The 16748-nt window shown below is 45.0% G+C and overlaps 1 protein-coding gene across 1 annotated transcript in view; it reads right to left on the reverse strand.

Moving 5' to 3' along the window:
- Nucleotides 1–16748, reverse strand: part of EXOC6B (exocyst complex component 6B) — a 443087-nt gene that overhangs the window by 346956 nt on the left and 79383 nt on the right. The gene's annotated exons all lie outside the window — the stretch shown is intronic.

A 16748-nucleotide genomic window follows, 5' to 3' on the forward strand; every position in this document is an offset into this window, starting at 1 on the left:
ACTGTCCATGCAAATCAGTGGGGACACAAAAGTCACTTGAAGCAGGCTGATGAAGCATAGAATGAGGCCGACTGCGGGGGGGGGGCAAAAAAAGGGAGGCCGACTGCGGGGGGGGGGGCAAAAAAAAAAAAAAAAAAGAGGCCGACTGCGGGGGGGGGCAAAAAAAAGGAGGCCAACTGCGGGGGGGGGGGCAAAAAAAAAGGAGGCCGACTGCGGGGGGGCAAAAAAAAGGAGGCCGACTGCGGGGGGGCAAAAAAAAGGAGGCCGACTGCGGGGGGGGGCAAAAAAAAGGAGGCCGACTGCGGGGGGGGCAAAAAAAAGGAGGCCGACTGCGGGGGGGCAAAAAAAGGAGGCCGACTGCGGGGGGCAAAAAAAGGAGGCCGACTGCGGGGGGGCAAAAAAAAGGAGGCCGACTGCGGGGGGGCAAAAAAAAGGAGGCCGACTGCGGGGGGGCAAAAAAAAGGAGGCCGACTGCGGGGGGGGCAAAAAAAAGGAGGCCGACTGCGGGGGGGCAAAAAAGGAGGTCGACTGCGGGGGGGGGGGGCAAAAAGGAGGTGAATTGCAGGTCAAATGCACCTGTCCATCAACTCTGAACAATATCAAAGAGCAGGCTGCATGTTCCCATCGATACAGACCTTTGCCAACCTGGCAACTAAAAAACATTCTAGATTTCTAAACAAACGTCCTTCATGCGCTCAATAAACCTGATGCAACACGTAAAACCACTGTGACAGATTGCAGTGGCTGAGAGTGCCAAGGGCATGATTTGCCTTAGACCAACGAGTTTCTGAGCTATAGATGGCCTTAAATGTGGCCCCTGACATAACCAAAGAGCCACATATAATTTTCAGTTCATAGAATGCTTGAGAGGACTGTCAGACTGCAAACCTAATAGAGGAGATGAGGGTCAGAGAGTGAGGACAGGACACATTGTTGGCTGGGGATATGCTGCAGAAGACAATACGATACAGGAAACATGCTACAGGAGGCTGGTAGAGAACAATGCTTTTACCTTAAATCAATGTTTCCACTACAGGCTGCTGAGGTCTGAGGGCTGCACATCATGTACTAAAGGGCCACATGGAGCCCTTGAGGTTGGCCACCAGGGGCCTTAGAGTATGTGTAGACGGATGTTCACAGCACATCTGCATTACTTTTGGAAGAATTGGAATTCAGCTTTCCAACACCTCCGATGAGATTTTACCCATCTGACTTCTACAGATGCATTTGAGAATTTATGAACTCTCATCCCTTATACAGGTGATGTATTGGGTGACATTTAGATTGCTAAAACACCATCATAAACTATGGTCTTAAAATAAAAAACCCTTTTCACCCATTTCTGTCGCTACATAGTTACAAAGTAGGGAAGGTTGAAAAAAGACCCAAGTCCAACCTATGTGTGTGATTATGTGTCAGTATTACATTGTATATCCCTGCGGTGGTTCAGGTGCTTATCTAATAGTTTCTTGAAGCTATCGATGTCCCCCGCTGAGACCACCGCCTGTGGAAGGGAATTCCACATCCTTGCTGCTCTTGAACCCTCTACACAGTTTAAGGTTAAACCTCTTTTCTTCTAATTTTAATGAGTGGCCACGAGTCTTGTTAAACTCCCTTCTACGAAAAAGTTTTATCCCTATTGTGGGGTCACCAGTACAGTATTTGTAAATTGAAATCATATCCCCTCTCAAGCGTCTCTTCTCCAGAGAGAATAAGTTCAGTGCTCACAACCTTTCCTCATAATTAAGATCCTCCAGACCCTTTATTAGCTTTGCTGCCCTTCTTTGTACTCGCTCCATTTCCAGCACATCCTTCCTGAGGACTGGTGCCCAGAACTGGACAGCATACTCCAGGTGCAGCTGGACCAGAGTCTTGTAGAGTGGGAGAATTATCATTTTATCTCTGGAGTTGATCCCCTTTTCAATGCATGCCAATATTCTGTTTGCTTTGTTAGCAGCAGCTTGGCATTGCATTCCATTGCTGAGCCTGTCATCTACTAGGACCCCCAGGTCCTTTTCCATCCTAGACTCCCCCAGAGGTTCTCCCCCCAGTGTATAGATTGCATTCATATTTTTGCATTATTTTACATTTTTCTACATTGAACCTCATTTGCCATGTAGTCGCCCACCCCATTAATTTGTTCAGATCTTTTCCAAGGTTTCCATATCCTGCAGAGAAGTTATTGCCCTGCTTAGCTTAGTATCGTCCACAAATACAGAGATTGAACTGTTTATCCCATCCTCCATGTCGTTTATGAACAAATTAAACAGGATTGGTCCCAGCACAGAACCCTGGGGGACCCCACTACTCACCCCTGACCATTCTGAGTACTCCCCATTTATCACCACCCTCTGAACACGCCCTTGTAGCCAGGTTTCAATCCAGGTACTCACCCTATGGTCCATGTCAATGGACCTTATTTTGTACAATAAACGTTTATGGGTAACTGTGTCAAATGCTTTTGCAAAATCCAGATACACCACGTCTACGGGCCTTCCTTTATCTAGATGGCAACTCACCTCCTCATAGAAGGTTAGTAGATTGGTTTGGCAAGAACGATCCTTCATGAATCCATGCCGATTACTGCTAATGATACCGTTCTCATAACTAAAATCTTGTATAAAGTCCCTTATCACCTCCAAGAGTTTATATACTATTGATGTTAGGCTAACTGGTCTGTAATTCCTAGGGATGTATTTTGGGTCATTTTAAATATTGGTGCTACATTTGCTTTTTTCCAATCACCTGGTACCATTACAGTCAGTAGACTGTCAGTAAAAATTAGGAACAATGGTCTGGCAATTACTTGACTGAGTTCCCTAAGTACCCTCGGATGCAAGCCATCTGGTCCCGGTGATTTATTAATGTTAAGTTTCCCAAGTCTAATTTTAATTCTGTCCTCTGTTAACCATGGAGGTGCTTCCTGTGTTGTGTCATGAGGATAAACACTGCAGTTTTGGCTACTGAAGCCACCCAATTGCCTCATGAAGACTGAGGAGAAGAATAAATGCAATACCTTTGCCATCTCCCCATCCTTTGTAACCAGATGTCCTTCCTCATTCTTTATGAGGCCAGTATGGTCTGTCCTCCCGTTTTTTACTGTTGCTGATCTTCTCCAGCCTCATTCTTCTATTTCCTGTCTCCAGCATCGGGTGCACATCATTCCCCAGGACCGGCTTGCCAATAGTGACAATGGTGGACCATGCCTGGGCAATATCTGCTGCCACAATCAGTTGTAGTCTCCACCAAGAGGACATATGGTAAGGTGATAACACAGGAGTACAACTGGCAGACAGTTTTCACCCTGTAATAGGAAGACATCTACCAAGTATTCTATTAATAAACACTGCAGAACTGACTGAAAATCATTTGAATGGAGATTGTGTTATAGCTGATGTTAGGTTTTAGTGATCGGATTTGGATATGAGCAGCAGCTGAGAGATCACGGATACAGGAAAACCTCATCAGAGGGAATAATAAACTCGTCCTTATTACACACAGCAAAGCAAACTCCTACTTCGCATTGGATTAGAACAATGGGATTTCCCCTCCACAGTACAACAGCGGGGATTCCAGCGCCACCTACTGGAAAATTAACAATCATTCTGTAGCAAAATTTGCACAAAAGATAATAAAGGCAAAACAAACAGCAGCACTTCAAAACACACAAAATTCACATTAATGTAATACCTAAAGTCACAATAAACAATATCCTGATCCTCCAAAAATAATCTATACCCATCCACTACTTTAAAGTCCTGTCATCTACCTTTCATGAAATGTTTCTGCTTCCTTGTAACGTCCTCCATGATCTACCAAACCTCTCATCCCCCCCCCCCCCCCCCCACTTCCATTCCATAAAGAGGACCTGTCATCCTTATTTCTATTACAAGGGATGTTTACATTCCTTGTAATAGGAATAAAGGTGATCAAAAAAATAAATAAAAAAATTATAAAAGAAAGGGACAGTGTAAAAATAAAAAAGTAAAATAAATAATATTTTTTTTTTTTTTTTTAAGCCCCATCATCCCTCTGTGCTCGCACGCAGAAGGGAACGCATACATAAGTCACGCACGCATATGTAAACGGTATTTGAACCACACTTGTGAGCTATTGCCGCGAATGTTAGAGCATGAGCAAGAATTCTAGTGCTAGACCTCCTCTGAAACTCTAAACAGGTAAACTGTAAAGGTGTTTAAAGTGTCATTAGTCGCCATTCCACGAGCGTGCAATTTTAAAGCGTGACATGTTAGGTATCCATTTACACGGCCTTTCACATTATACAGAAAAATTGGGGTAACTATGTGTGGGTAACTTGTGTTTTTTACCTTTCTATTCATTAAAGTGTATTTTTATTTTCTTTCTTTAAAATCTGCGCAAATAGTGTGCGACATAAAAAATTGCAACGATCACCATTTTAATCCCTAGTGCCTCTGCTTTAAAAAAAAAAAAAAATGTTTGGGGTTTAGAAGTAATTTTCTAGCAAAATAGTTGAAAAAAAATGACTGAAGGTCCACTTTATTCATTAGTATCAATTTACAAATAGGAAAATAAATGAACAGAAGAGAAATGCAAATCCAATCAATATTTGGTGTGACCGCCCTTTCCTTTCATACCAGCATCAATTCTTTTAGGTCACAGGTGTCAAACACAAGGCCCGCGGGCCGAATCCGGCCCTCCAGGCCATTTCATGTGGCCCTCACACCTCTCCTGCAGCTGCAGGAGAGCTCCAGCCCTCCTCTGGTCCTCCTCCAGATACCTACTGTCTGCTTTCAAGCAATGCATCCAGCTTCTTCCCAGCAGCAGCATAAGGAAAGGGGGTGCACTGTGATGTTAGGGAGAGTAGGGGACTCAACTTCTGATGGTGGGGTGGCTCTTGACATCTAATGTAAGGGGAGGGGATGCGCTGGACATCTAATCTTACAGATACAACCGGCCCTTTTGAGGACAATCATAATGCTGATGCGGCCCACAATGAAATTGAGTTTGACACACCTGTTCTAGATAGACTTTCACACAGTTTTTGAAGGAACTCGGCAGGTAGGTTGCTCCAAACATCTTGGAGAACGAACAACAGATCTTCTGTGGATGGCGGCTGCCTCAAATCCTTCTGTCTCTATGTAATCCCAGACAGACTCCATGATTATGAGATCGGGGCTCTGTGGGGGTCAAACCATCACTTCCAGGACTCCTTGTTCTTTACACTAAAGATAGTTCTCAATGACAATGGCGGTATATTTGGGGGTTGTTGTCCTACTGCAGAATAAATTTGGGGCCAATCACACCCCTCCCTGATGGTATTTGCATAAATGCAGCCCCAAACTTGCAAGAAACCTCCACCATGCTTCACAGTTGCCTGCAGACACTTATTGTTGTATCACTCTTCATTCCTTCCTCAACAAACTGCCTCCTATTACAGCCAAATATTTCACATTTAAACTCATCAGCCCAGGGCACCTGCTGCCATTTTTCTGCACCCCATTTCTTAGGTTTTCCTGCATAGTTGAGTCACTTAGCCTTGTTTCCACGTCGGAGGTGTGGCTTTTTGGCCACAATTCTTCCATGCAGACAACTTCTGGTCAGACTTCTCTGGGCAGTAGATGGATGTACCTGGGTCCCACTGGTTTACATCAGTTCTGTGCTGGTGGCATTGGTGGACATCTTCTGATGTTGAAGCGAAGTAAGATGTGTCTTTCATCTGCTGAATTAAAGGGGTTGTAAACCTTCGTGTTTTTTCACCTTAATGCATCCTATGCATTAAGGTGAAAAAACACCTGGCATTCAACGGCCCCCAGCCCCCCGTTTTACTTACCCGAGCCCTGGAATTACACCTGGTGGAGATGCGCTCTTCCTTTGCCCGGGGTTCTCGGCTCTTGATTGGATAGATTGATAGCAGCGCAGTCATTGGCTCCCGCTGCTGTCAATCAAATCCAAAGACTCGGGTGACGGGGGGCGGGGCCAAGTCCAGCATTCGTGTCTATGGATGCAAATGCTGGACTCGGTTATCTGATAAGAGGAGGAGCCGCGAGAGCCACCGAGGGACCCCAGAAGTTGGTGTTCGGAGGCCACTCTGTGCAAAACGAACTGGACAGTGGAGGCAAGTATGACATGTTTGTTCTTTAAAAAAAAATGCAAACCTTTACAATCACTTTACGTTTTCTTGGCCAACCACTGAGTCTACGGTCTTCTTCTTGTGCTTCATCAAAAAGGGCTTCAACAGCTCAGCTTGAAACCCCAGTCTGCTTTGAAATCTTTTCCTGGTAGAAACCTTGCTGATGCAGTAAAACTCCCTTGTGTCTTGTTGCTGTGCTCAGTCTTGCCATGGTATATGACCTGTGACATGAAACACTTTTCCCACAACCTCACCTTAGTAGCAGAGTTTGGCTGTTCCTTTCCCAGTTTTAAACCTCCTACACAGCTGTATCTGTTTCAGTTAATGACTGTTTCAACCTGGACATGAAATTGATGATCATTATCACTCTCCTTGGTAAATTTGGTTAATAATCCTACAAAATCCCTGACATTGCAAGTGTAAGTATTGATGGTGGTTTGAAGCAAAAAAAAAAAAAAAAAAAAAAAAAAAGAGTGGCCACACCAAATATTAAATTTGATTTAGATATGTCTTCTGTTTCGCTCTTTGCATTTTGTAAATTGTTGATTGATAAAATTTAAGAAAATGTAAAAAGTTTTCTGAAAACAGGGAGGGAGAGAGGGAGAGGGAGAGGGAGAGGGAGAGGGAGAGAGAGAGAGAGAGAGAGAGAGAAAAAGAGAGAGAAAAAGAGAGAGAGGGGGAGGGGAGAGAGAGAGAGGGGGGGAGAGAGGGAGAGGAGAGAGAGGGGGGGGAGAGAGAGGGGGGGAGAGAGAGAGAGAGGGGGGGGGGGAGAAGGAGAGAGGGGGGGGAGAGAGAGAGAGAGAGAGGGGGGGGAGAAGGAGAGAGAGAGAGAGAGAGAGAGAGAGAGAGAGAGAGAGAGAGAGAGAGAGAGAGAGATATATAGATATCTATCCACACACTGTGCATATATGGTATATATCATATACAGCATAGCTCATAGTACCAGAACTTAAGAACAATGCAGATTTGCAAATTATGTGGATGGGGAATGTCCTCAATGTGAATCATGTACATCCTGTTTACACCATTCTCTTATTTCCAGAGCTATTTTATAGCTTGGCATCCTGCATTAGCAATTGTGTGTGAAATCCTCAATACTGAAAAAAGAAAGAAAAAAAATTAAAGTCCAAAGCTCCTGCATTAAATTAAATTAAAACATTGTGCAATCCCAGCCCCCGCAGTACACAATGTTTTCCAGCTCCCCGCCACGAGGAAATCACTGCGAGAGTCACATACAGGTCACCCAGCACATGTATACATGCCTGTTACGGTCAGGTGGATGTACGGACACATCCATAGATGGCCCACGACCCTTCTGTGCAGTTTATAAAGCGGAGGTCATTTCTCGGCTTTGGCACACAGGTGGTTCTGTTAGTCTTACCTTGTAAAATGTAAAAATGGTACTCCAAAGAACTGCAGGCTTATTAGTATTTTAAAGTCATCTAAAGCTGAACTGAAAACCGCTATAACCACGCAGCAACTGTATTATCTGGTCAAGGATTTATAAAATTTTGTCTGGTCAGCGAGTTTTTTTTTTTTTTATGTAGAAACCTCTGCTAGAGAAGGCAGCCAGATCCTGGACTTTCTGCACAAATGTGACTGCACTTTTATGCCCTGTATACACGATCGGACATTCCAACAACAAAATCCATCGTATTTTTTCCAACGGATGTTGGCTCGAACTTGTCTTGCATACACACGGTCAAACAAAGTTGGTCGGAAATTCCGAACGTTAAGAACGCGGTGAGATACAACGAGCCGGAAAAATAAAGTTCAACAGCCAGTGCTGCTCTTCTGCTTGATTCTGAGCATGCGTGGCACTTTATGCGTCGGAATTGTGTACACACGATCGTAATTTACAAGGATTTTGTTGTCGGAAAATTTTAGATCCAGCTCTCAAACTTTGTGTGTCTGAAATTCCAATGGTAAAAGTCCGATGGAGCCCACACACGGTCGGAATTTCCGACAACGAGCTCCGTTCGCACATTTTCTGTCGGAAAGTCCGACCGTGTGTACAGGGCATAAGAGACAATGTCACCTGTCCAGTCAGGGTAAAGTGACAGACTACAGATAGTCCACCCCTCCAGCAAGATATACTCACCTCTCCTTTGCCCCATGCTCCCTTATCACCCCCTCTGCCAGAGCCCGACCTCCATTGCTCTAATGCAGTGGTTCCCTAACTGCGTCCTATTGTTTGCGTTTATCCAGACCTTGGGGCACCATTCCTCCCACTGAACCCAATGATGGGGTACCATTCCTCCCACTAAAACCAATGATGGGGCACCTTTCCTCCCACTAAGACCAATGATGGGGCACCTTTCCTCCCACCGAAACCAATGATGGGGTACCATTCCTCCCACTGACACCAATGATGGGGCACTATTCCTCCCACTAAAAGCAATGATGGAGTACCATTCCTCCCACTGAAAGCAATGATGGGGTACCATTCCTCCCACCGATACCAATGATAGGGCACCTTTTCTCTCACTAAAACCAATGATGGTCACTAAGACCATTCCTACCACTAATACAAATGATGGGGCGCTATTCCTCCCACTATGGTTTACTCCCACCAACGTCAGTGCATTTTCTACTCCCGATGACCCTAGTATGGCCTTCTTAGAGCCTGATGGACAACAAACTGGCCCTTTGTTTAGACAGTTTGGAGATCCCTGCTCTAATGAAAAGCAGCTTCCAGTTATGGGGGGAGTATGTGACCAGCCCACCGAAACACTCCAAAGGGAAGGTGGGTGAAGTCATGCCCCTGGATAAGCTCCAACAATGAAGCTTAGTCAGGGTGGACTTCTGCACTGGGGAAGGAGGAGGTGCGAATGGATCAATGAGTTTACCCTTGCTGGTGGGTGCCCCATCATTGGTGACAGTGGGATGAATAGTGTCCCATCATTGGTGACAGTGGGATGAATAGTGTCCCATCATTGGTGACAGTGGGATGAATAGTGTCCCATCATTGGTGACAGTGGGATGAATAGTGTCCCATCATTGGTGACAGTGGGATGAATAGTGTCCCATCATTGGTGACAGTGGGATGAATAGTGTCCCATCATTGGTGACAGTGGGATGAATCGTGCCCCATCATTGGTGACAGTGGGATGAATCGTGCCCCATCATTGGTGACAGTGGGATGAATCGTGCCCCATCATTGGTGTCAGTGGGATGAATAGTGTCCCTTCATTGGTGTCAGTGGGATGAATAGTGTCCCATCATTGGTGTCAGTGGGATGAATAGTGTCCCATCATTGGTGTCAGTGGGATGAATCGTGCCCCATCACTGGTGTCAGTGGGATGAATAGTGTCCCTTCATTGGTGTCAGTGGGATGAATAGTGTCCCATCATTGGTGTCAGTGGGATGAATAGTGTCCCATCATTGGTGTCAGTGGGATGAATAGTGTCCCATCATTGGTGTCGGTGGGATGAATAGTGTCCCTTTATTGGTGTCAGTGGGATGAATAGTGTCCCATTATTGGTGTCAGTGGGATGAATAGTGTCCCATCATTGGTGTCAGTGGGAGGAATATTACCCCATCATTGGTGTCAGTGGGAGGAATAGTGTCTCATCATTGGTGTCAGTGGGATGAATAGTGTCCTATCGTTGGTGTCAGTGGGATGAATAGTGTCCCATCATTGGTATTAGGAGGAGGAAAAGTGACCCATCATTGGTATCAGTGGGAGGAATAGTGTCCCATCATTAGTGTCGGTAGCAGGAATTATGCCCCATCATTGGTGCCAGTGTGAGGAATAGTGTCTCACATCACTGGAAGAAAAAGTGCCCCAAGAGCCGGATAAAGGCTAGCAAAGGGCCACATCCAGCCCTCAAGCCACAGTTTGGAGACCACTGGTTTAGTTCTTTAAATACTACAATGGGGTGCCTCGAGATTGTGTGGAATTTTAAAGGGTGCCGCAACTGAAAAAAGGTTGAGAAACACTGATCTACACCATTGCTTGGATAAAAGAACGAGAGAGATAAGACACTATTGATTATGAGTTGACCAAGAAACAGATGCACCTTGCTCTGTAAAAGACCCAACAATTACCAATATCCCAGCCAAAAAAAGGGGCGCCTTTACGTGAAACAATCACCAGATTGTGGTGTGACCTTTTCTACCTCCGACACGATTCCCAACATCCCAGAAAAACAAAGCCATAAAAAGTGACAAATAAACAGGAAGAGCTTAAGAGTTGGCCCCGGCGCTGCTGTGGAGCGCAATGCTATTTGGCAAATGCCACAGAAGCTAACTGTAATGTCTCTCCGTGGAAATGTTTAGCTTTTGATCAAAACAAAAAGCAAATTGAATGACTGGGGTAAAAAAAAAAAAAAAAAAAAAAAAAGCGTCATACGTCCCGTGTGCCAAACCGCCAGAGCCATTAGGACCCCCATGGAAAAAAAATAAAAATAAAAAAAATATTTAGCTGCAGAACAATATCCAAAACACTAAATAAAATAAATCAACTGGAACAGAACAAGGCTTTTGTTGGTGGTAATGAAACAAAAGATTCTTGTATTTTTGTTTTCAATTATAGAAGCCGTTGGTTTCAATTATAGAGAAGGAGAAAAGGGAGGAAGGGGATTTGAATAATGGGGAACAACTTCTGGATGGCCTTTGTCTGGATGACTTTGTGGGGTTTCTAATGACTGAAGCCATCTTCCTCTCGTTAAGAGACATAACAAGCTTAATCTTGTTTATTCCCAGAGTTTAAAAATAAACAGCCGTGGATGAAAGTAGAGGAGGGAGGACTGCGGCATGCGAGAATTCGACCCCTTACTGTAGGATATTATCGGCTCTGCCACGTCTCACATGTGGCTGGCTGGTAGGAAACGAAGCACAAGAGAGAAAATTGGGTCGGGTTTTGGAGTCATGGCATGCCAGTTGTCTTTTCTAAAATGTCATGCCAAGTGGCAGCCTTCAATGGTTCCACCACAGCTGTTTTTCAGGACACATCTGTTGTAGAATTCAGAAGCTTCTACCTTGGAGCCAGTGGGCAAATTTAACAAGCAAAGGGCACGCATGCTTTGAATGACCACAAAAAAGGGTAAAAGCTTAGGTCAGGGTTCCATGGATCCCTAGGGTTCCTCAAGAGGTTGCTAGAGATTCCATGAGCAATAACCAATTTCTGCCTCTCAGATAAGTTCCCACTGACATCATCAGGGCTGTAGATAAAGGGGTACCACCAGCAGGGGGGCCAGCAGGGGGGCCCAGGCAGCAGGTTGAATCAGATATGGGCAGGCAGGGTGACTGGTACGGCAGGGGGGGGGGCAATTATTGGAACCAATCCGCTGTATGGCTCTGTCTGCAGCAGCTGAAAGATGGCATCTTCTCCTCTTCCTCCTGTTGGCTTTCAAATGCTGCAGAGAGCCATACAAAAGGATCGGTTCTAGTAATTGTCCCCCCCACCATACCGATCACCCTACCTGTGCACCATTAGTTTCCTCCTGCTACCCAGGCCCCCTTGTGTGCCCCTCCTCCCTACAGCACTGCTGGCTTCCGCCCTCTTCTTCTCACTGGCAGCCGCAAGCACACAATAGGATCCTTCAAGACCGAGTAGGGGAAGGGCTAGGTAAATATATCATATTTAACATTCCCTTTTATTCCTGAATGAACACAATGAGTGATCACTCACTGTGTTCATTTATAACTGAAGCATTGGCTATATGGGGCCCAGTGTCAGGTTGTCTGTATGGGGTCCCATGTCAGGTTGTCTGTATGGGGGGGCCCCCATGGTTTCTAACAGCAGTCCTGGACATCATTAATCATTTTAGTTATCTGTAAGGGGGTAATTCTTCCCAATGACCACAAGTGTAAGGTGGTAATTCTTCCCAACGACCACAAGTGTAAGGTGGTAATTCTTCCCAACGACCATAAGTGTAAGGGGGTAATTCTTCCCAACGACCGCAAGTGCAAGGTGGTAATTCTTCCCAACGACCACAAGTGTAAGGGGGTAATTCTTCCCAACGACCGCAAGTGCAAGGTGGTAATTCTTCCCAACGACCACAAGTGTAAGGTGGTAATTCTTCCCAACGACCATAAGTGTAAGGGGGTAATTCTTCCCAACGACCACAAGTGCAAGGTGGTAATTCTTCCCAACGACCACAAGTGTAAGGTGGTAATTCTTCCCAACGACCATAAGTGTAAGGGGGTAATTCTTCCCAATGACCACAAGCGTAAGGAGGTAATTCTTCCCAACGACCATAAGCGTAAGGAGGTAATTCTTCCCAACGACCATAAGCGTAAGGAGGTAAGTCTTCCCAATGACCGCAAGTGTAAGGGGGTAATTCTTCCCAATGACCGCAAGTGCAAGGGGGTAATTCTTCCCAATGACCGCAAGTGCAAGGGGGTAATTCTTCCCAACGACCACAAGTGTAAGGGGGTAATTCTTCCCAATGACCACAAGTGTAAGGGGGTAATTCTTCCCAATGACCGCAAGTGTAAGGGGGTAATTCTTCCCAATGACCGCAAGTGTAAGGGGGTAATTCTTCCCAATGACTGCAAGTGCAAGGGGGTAATTCTTCCCAATGACCGCAAGTGCAAGGGGGTAATTCTTCCCAATGACCGCAAGTGCAAGGGGGTAATTCTTCCCAATGACCGCAAGTGCAAGGGGGTAATTCTTCCCAATGACCACAAGTGTAAGGAGGTAATTCTTCCCAATGACCACAAGTGTACGGGGGTAATTTTTCCCAATGACCACAAGTGTAAGGGGGTAATTCTTCCCAATGACCACAAGTGTAAGGGGGTAATTCTTCCCAATGACCACAAGTCTAAAGAGCATTATTCCCGCTGACCATCACGCTAATGTATCATGAGTTGTAGAGAAAGTCATTTTCAGCAGGGCTTCCCTGAGACTGGAAAGTGATTTCAAGGGTTTCTTGGTGTCGAAAAGGTCAAAAAAGGCTTTCTAAAGAAGATGGTCTCAGGAAAGACAGCTTCCATCTTCCTGTCTTGGCAGATTTCTTTTAGAAGGCCACCTGGTAGCCCAAAAAAAAAAAAAAAGAAGTCATTATAAAGCCTGACCTGAGGGGGGCTTTGGATGAATGTTGGGGTTAATCTTAACTGAACACAAGTATCTGTAGGCAATACAAGGCGTCTCAAAACACCTCTGTTACCTTAGAAACATTTTAGACCAGGTCGAGGGTCGCTTTAAGGAGACACCAATTTCTGGCACTGGGCTTCCTAAATCCTGGAATCCAACCAACTCAGATAGACCCAAAATAACAAAACATTTTTATAATCCCCGTGTATATAAGCAGCATAACTGCTTTCATCAGTCGTCGTCCCCCAGCTAGGCTGTTGTGAAGGAGCATTTGATGAACATTTATCCCCGAACACTGATCCCCTGAATGAAAAAAGGATTATCTATTTCTCCACAGAACTTCAGTAATCATCTGCAATCAAGGCTAATCAGAAAACAGTACAAAAAAAGTACAAACAATGGAAAGTGCTTGATTAAGCTAAATTCACCCAAGAGCAAGCTGAGCATTGGGTCTGTGCTGGGTTATGGAACTCATATGGTGCCAACACCAGGTTGTTTCAGACTCCATTGGAAAGCAGGATTTCAGCGAGATTCAGTCCATAGCCTCCTTAAGAGCCATGTGATTATGAAAGATGGTGGCGACGACACAGCCACATCCCGGCTCCCACCGACCCCCAATGATTTGAACACGTACTTGAAGTGAGCTAAACGTAGATACCTTTCCACTAATAGGCCACAGCATGTACGAGTTCCCAGAACACCTATTCAGCTTATCTACAGTATAAGGACCCCTGGGAGTCAAAAAAAGGACCTAAAACGCTCTTTAGATAACAGACTGGACCCGGCTCCCCCCCACCTCCTAAAAATCATTATTGATCCCCCCCATTAAAGTGACAGTCCACCAGTGAAGTGAATAAGATGAGTTTGGTGGTGTCAGGCCCTTGCCACTCTCTCACTCAACATTGACTATTTTTAACCAATTAAGGACAGAACCTCTTTTTGAGATGTGTTGTTTAAAAGTTAAAAACTTTTTTTTCTAACACCCTAGAGAATAAAATGGCGGTCGTTGCAAAGCTTTCAGTCGCACCATATTTGCGCAGCGGTCTAATAGGGCGTACACACGGTCGGACTTTGTTCGGATATTCCGACAACGAAATCCTAGGATTTTTTCCGACGGATGTTGGCTCAAACTTGTCTTGCATACACACGGTCACACAAAGTTGTTGGAAAATCCGATCGTTCTGAACGCGGTGACGTAAAACACGTACGTTGGGACTATAAACGGGGCAGTAGCCAATAGCTTTCATCTCTTTATTTATTCTGAGCATGCGTGGCACTTTGTCTGTCGGATTTGTGTACACACGATCGGAATTTCCGACAACGGATTTTGTTGTCGGAAAATTTTATCTCCTGCTCTCCAACTTTGTGTGTCGGAAAATCTGATGGAAAATGTCTGATGGAGCCCACACACGGTCGGAATTTCCGACAACACGCTCCGATCGGACATTTTCCATCGGAAAATCCGACCGTGTGTACGGGGCATAACACTTTTTTTTTGGAAAAAATACACTTTTATGAATTAGAAAAATAAGACAACAGGAAAGTTAGCCCAATTTTTTTTTTTATATTGTGAAAGATAGTGTTACGCCAAATACATTGATACCCAACATGTCACGCTTCAAAACTGAGGCCGCTCGTGGAATGGCGACAAACTTTTACCCTTAAAAATCTCCATAGGCGACGTTTAAAAAATCTTCAGGTTGCATGTTTTGAGTTACAGAGGAGGTCTAGGTCTAGAATTATTGCTCTCGCTCTAACGATCGCGGCGATACCTCACATTTGTGGTTTGAACACGGTTTTTATATGCGAGCGCTACTCAGGTATGCGTTCGCTTCTGCGCGCGAGCTGGGCAGGACGGGGCGCGTTTAAAAAAAAAAAAAAAATGTTTACTCAATTATTTTACTTTTGATTTTTTACACTGTTTTTTAAAAAAAAAAAAAAAATTGTGTCACTTATATGTAAACATCCCTTGTAATAGAAAAAAAAGCATGACAGGACCTCTTAAATATGAGATCTGGGGTCAAAAAGAACCGCTCCAAAGAAGCTGCTGGCAGCCCTCGGGCTTTCACACTGGAGACAATGCTTCAGCTATTTGAGGGCGGGTTGCAGGCGCTACTTTTAATGCTATAGCGCCTGCAAAACGCCCTTGGTGTGAAAGGGGTCTAAAATGCAATTAAAAAAAAAAAAAATTGTAATTTAAAAAAAATAATAAAAGAAAATGGCCCTTTAAGAGCTATGGGCAGAAGTGACGTCTTCACGTCGCTACCGTTCTGCAACGCTATGGAGACGGGTGGGGGCCATCTTCCACTCACTCGTTTCCATGCCCAGCAACAAGGAAGAGGATCCGATCGCCTCCACCGACAGAACCGGAGCGCGGTGGTGGGGGGGGGGGGGGCGAAGAGGATACCGGGTTAAGGCAGCTAGTTGCTGCCATAACAATGAGAGTTTTCATTTGGTGGTATCACCACTGTGTTTTTATTAAAAATAAATAAATAATATATATATATATAGCCAACTACATTTTGGCCTAAATTTATTAAGAAATTTGAAGAATTATATTTTTTTTATTGGATATATTTTATAGCCGAAAGTAAAAAAATTGTTCTGTGTGTAGTTTTTTAAGTCCATGCAAAAACTAAAAAGGTGTGTATACTGATTTTTTTCTTTATAGGGCTAGATAGGTTAGTGTTAGAATGTTGGTGGATACAGATACAGGGATTTAAGTTTTTGCATAGACGTTTTTTTTTTTTTTTTTTTTAACCCCCACTGACCACCAAGCCTGAAGGCATTGTCCATTCTCACCAATGCCGGGGCATTTTCTTCTCTCGCTGGCCACAGTTTAAAAGGGGTTGTAAACCCTCTGGGTTTTTCACCTGAAGGCTGCAAATGCACCCCTGAGAGTTTTCAGCTCATAAAAACGCCCAACAAGCAAAATCCCATTCATTTTAATGACACCTGTTCACGTCTGAGCGTTTCGTCACCTGAAGCAAAACGCCTGAAAAACGCCCTAAGCTCAAAAAAAGAACATGAGTTTCTTTGGGGCAGATTACAGGCGTTTTTTGTCTGCCTTTTTACATGGGTGACCTGAACAAAAACACAGTAAAATCGCGGCAAACATAAAAAACGCGCGACTTTGAAATGCTCAGGTGTGAATGCAGCTAAAAAGAGAAGTATGTGTTTTTTGGGTTTTTTTTTTTTTTTTTGCAGGGTTATACTTGCCTAGGGGGATGCAGCATCTGTCCCCCGCCGTCTCTGCACTGGGAACTGAGCGATCGAATGTTGCCGATGGCCTCGGTTCTCTCAGCTCCCCGAGCAGAGAGCTGCTGACTAAGACAGGGATTTGCACCCACTTCTGGGCATAGACTCCCACAGGAGTCTACGCCTCTTCCCGTCCCCCCGCGCTGTCTGCTGGGACACACACGGGTTCCCAGAGACAGCAGGGACTATTCGGATTGCGCAGCGCGACTCGCGCATGCGCAGTAGGGAACCAAGAAGTGAAGCCGCAAGGCTTCACTTCCTGATTCCCTTACCGAAGATGGCGGCGGCAGCACCCATGAGCCGAGGGACAGATCGGCTTCAGGTGAGGACATCGCG

This window comes from Aquarana catesbeiana, linkage group LG01, assembly GCF_042186555.1.
Source record: "Aquarana catesbeiana isolate 2022-GZ linkage group LG01, ASM4218655v1, whole genome shotgun sequence".
NCBI classification, from domain to species: Eukaryota; Metazoa; Chordata; class Amphibia; order Anura; family Ranidae; genus Aquarana; species Aquarana catesbeiana.